General features: G+C 41.1%; 1 long non-coding RNA gene across 1 annotated transcript; it reads right to left on the minus strand.

Moving 5' to 3' along the window:
- Positions 1-516: 516 nt before the first annotated feature.
- On the minus strand, positions 517-4,028 carry LOC132342866 (uncharacterized). Its single transcript, XR_009491439.1, has 2 exons — positions 3,543-4,028; positions 517-2,470 (listed from the first exon to the last, which is right to left on the minus strand). It is a non-coding gene; the product is annotated as an uncharacterized lncRNA (long non-coding RNA).
- Between the last annotated feature and the right edge of the window lie 268 nt (positions 4,029-4,296).

Here is a 4,296-nt window from a genome sequence, read left to right on the forward strand (position 1 = left end):
CTAGTCTCACCTTCAGAGAGTTTGAAGCTGTTGTTCTGGGGTGGGGTGCAGGCATCAGTGATTGTAAAAGCTCTCCGGATGACTCTATCATGCAGCCAGGGTTGTGAACCATTTCTATACTTTCTCCAATCCTCCCATTTCATAGGCAAGATGCTAAAACCAGATAAGAGGAGGAACTTGCTAAGGTCGCAGGGCAAGTTGGTGACAACGCAAGAGCAGAACACAGGAGTCCTGATTCCCTCACAAAACCTCCTTTCTCACATATGGCAGCCCTGGATGCCGATGGCGATGGTGTTGTTTTTACTATTATTGTTATTATTATCGGTGGCTTCCCTGGTGGCTCAGATGGTAAAGAATCCACCTGCAATGCAGCAGACCTGGGTTCGATCCCTGGGTCAGGAAGATCCCCTGAAGAAGGAAATGGCAACCCACTCGAATATTCTTGCCTTGATAATTCCACAAACAGAAGAGTGTGGTAGGTTACAGTCCATGAGGTCTCAAAGAATCAGACATGACTGACTTTCACTTTCATTATTATTATTATATAGCACGAGAAGACGGATATGGCTTATTTTAAAGTCCTCTGTAGAACTGAGTTTAACTCAAAGACTTAAAACCAGTATTCTTACACCTGAAACTAACATAATATTGTACATCAATTATATTTCATTTAAAAAATAAATATAAATGAATAAAAATAGAGAGATTATAAAAACCAGTATTCCAACTTTAATTAGCAAAATTTTCTACAGTAAAATGTTAAAATTGTGTATGGTGCCAAAATGAGGATAGTTTTTCCATGTTTATTGAGGTTTTCCCATAGCAATCATACATTATTTTTAATTTTCTTTTTTTGGCTGCATAGCATGTGGGATCTTAATTCCCCAACCAGGGATCGAACCTGGTCCACCTGCATTGAAAATGTGGAGTCTCAACCCCTGGACCACCAAGGAAGTCCCATACATGAATTTTATAATCAGATAAAGAATGTCTATATAATTGGCACTGGGGGAAAAAAAACAAGTGGGCTAAATAGGGTGAGATGGTCATGGAGCATTTAAATGGAAATGCCACCTCTAGCCAGGAAAGAAGAAGAAAGATGTACAACTGATTCATTTTTCCCTTCAGTCTCTAAGCTCAAAACCTCCCTGGTGTGTGAGTGGGTGGCCTTGGAGGTGGCCTCATTTCTGAATAAATCTTAGTTCAGTTGGAATAAAATCTCTCTAGTCGTGGGTCAGATGTGTGTTCCTCATTCCCATGACCCCTCTGTCTTTTTTTTTTTTTTGTATTAATGTCCTCCACAGCCCAGTTCTTTGGCATTTAGGACTTAAATATGTCATTAAAAAAAACAACTGAAATATAATTAATTTATAATGTTGTATTAGCTTCAGGTGTACAGCAAAGTGATTCAGTTTTAAATATACTAAATATATATTTTCTGTATGTTTAAAATTTATATATATAATTTTTTCAGATTCTTTTACATTATAGTTATTACAAGACATTAAATATAGTTCCCTATGCTATACAGCTGTTTAGTAGCTTCAGTCATGTTCGACTCTTTGTGGCCCTATAGATTGTAACCCTTGGTTCATGAGATTTCCCAGGCAAGAATACTAGAGTGGGTTGCCATTTCCTTCTCCAAGCAGTCTTCCCAAGCCAGGGATTGAACCTGTTTCTCCTGCACTGGCAAGCGGATTCCTTACCACTGAGCCACTTGGGAAGCCATGCTATGCAGTAGATCCTCGCTGCTTATCTTTTTATATATGGTAGTGTGTATATGTTAATTTCAAACTTCTAATTTATGTCCTCCCCTCCCCCCCCCGCCCACTTCCTTGCTATCCCCTCTGGTAACCATAAGTTTGTTTTCTGTCCGTAAATCTATTTCTATTTTGTCAGTAAGTTTATTTACATCACTGTTTTAGATTCCACATATAAGTGATATCATATATTTCTCTTTGTCCGATTTACTTCACTTCATATGATAATCTCTAGTTCAATCCATGTCGCTGCAAATGGCATTATTTCACTCTTTTTGTGGCTGAGCACGAGTCCCTTGTACATACCACATCCTCTTGATCCACTCATTCACCTTCCAAGTGGTTTCCACATCTTGGCTATCGTAAATAGCGCTGCTGTGGACATTGGGTTTGTGCGTCTTTCCGAGTTAGAGTTTTCTCCAGAGGTATGCCCAAGAGTAGGGTTGCAGGGTCATATGTTGGCTCTATTTTTAGTTTTTTAAAGGAAACTCCATATTGTTATTCGTAGCAGCTGCACCAATTTGCATTCCCACCAACAGAGTAGGAGGGTCCCTTTTCCTCCATACCCAAATATACGTGATTGTCCCCTCCACACGATATCTTTCAAGCCCAGGAGAGACTATGATCTACTTCTCTTCATGCTGTTTCTTAAGCTTGGTTTACCAGTTGTCTTTCTGCCACATTGCCGTCTTCAAGTAGATATTTATAACCTTTTGCAAATGTAAACACAACTTTAGTGTTCAAAGAATTTAAAGACAACAAAACACATCATCTTTTAGAAAATAAATAAAACAGTTTATTCTCTCTCTCTTTTCCTTTAGTTAAGGGTTGCCTTTACTTAAGGATTAGCCACTGGCCAAGACTATTCTCACTCTGTGACATTTTCCAGACACCAGGAAGAAATGCGATCGGCCTCCACAACACGAACGAGAGAAGCTTCACCTGACTGTTTTGTGCATTTGTTTTATGAGTGCTTTTAAAATGTGTGCTTGTACTGCTAGGTTCAGATTTTCATTCGTGGAATATTCTAGAAGACAGACATAACAGGCACTTTACTACTGTACCCTGAATGAGTGATTGCTTGTAAAAAAAAAAAATGTTTTTAAAAGTCATGGAATATGTAACATGCATACAGACGTGTGCCCCAATCATAGTTTAACAAATAAACATAACAAACTCCATGATACGATGACTCATCTAGAAGTGGTCGGGGCTTCCTGGTGGCCCAGTGGTAAAGAATCTGCCTGCCAATGCAGGAGACCCCAGTTCCATCTCTGGTCTGGGAAGATCCGACATGCTTCAGGGCAACCAAGCCTGTGCACAACTGCTGAGCCTGTGCTCTAGAGCCTGGGAGCTGCAACTACAGAATCCTTGAGCTCCAACTACTGAAGCCCCTACACCCCTGAGCCCACCCTCCTCAACAAGAGAAGCCACTGCAATGAGAAGCCTGTGTATCCCGACTAGAGAGTAGCCCCCAACTGCCAACTAGAGAAAAAGCCCGTGCAGCAAGCAAGACCCAGAACAGCCAAAAAAAAAAAAAAGGTGGTGGTGGGTGTCACTTACATATTAAAAAAAAAGAAAAAAAAAAAAGAAATGATCAGCTCAGAAGCCCTACGTGCCCTGTTCATCACAGGCTCCTCCCCCCCCCAGGGTAAGTCATACTCTGCTTTGTGATAAACAATTCCTTGCTTTTCTGTAGATATGTATGTTTATTACAAAACCATGCATCTCTTAACACAATAGATTTGACTATCTTTGAGCATTAGATTCAAGCAGTCTTACCATATGGATTATTTTGCCGCGTGGCTGTTTTTTTTTAGAAAAAATAAATCAAGCAAAGAAAGAGAACACGGGGCCTCCCAGTTTCCTGGCCACGTTTCCTCCCTTGGAAGCTTGTTTCTTCGCCTTGAGAGTGGAGAGAGCTGCCGGAGAAAGTTCAGGGACTGCAGCTGGCGGCTGTAACCCGAGCCCCAGCTCAGATGAAAACACGTCTCTCCCCACAACACATAATCCCAAGGTTTTGTTGGTTATTTCCAAAGAAGGGGAGAGAGAGAGAGAGAGCTCAGAACGGCCCTGGGAGGGGATAGAGTTGCCAGGTCTGTATTATTGAACCATGGGGGTATATTTTAGATTCTCATTCCGTGCAATGAAAACGTACAAGCCAGACAGCGTGTCTCTGAAAAAGCATAATCGTTTCAAACAAGTCAGGAAGTCCCATCTGATTCCAAGCAACGTACAAACCAAACCTCCTCCCCCACACTGCTCAGCTGTTCATCTGAAATAGCAAAAAAAAAAAAAATCCAAACAACCCCCAAGTTCATCCATAGGGGAGTAGTTAATTAGGTTGTGTTTAATAGGACTCCAGTATTCTTGCCTGGAAAATTGAGTGGACAGAAGAGCCTGGTGGGCTATAGTCCAGGGAGTTGCAAAAAGTCGAACACAATACACACACACACACAGTGGCTTTCACACAACACTGACCATGGTCCATGGTAAGAAATATATTTTATTGTGACCCAGAACACAAACACACCTC

Source organism: Bos taurus, chromosome 18 (assembly GCF_002263795.3).
Source record: "Bos taurus isolate L1 Dominette 01449 registration number 42190680 breed Hereford chromosome 18, ARS-UCD2.0, whole genome shotgun sequence".
NCBI lineage: Eukaryota > Metazoa > Chordata > Mammalia > Artiodactyla > Bovidae > Bos > Bos taurus.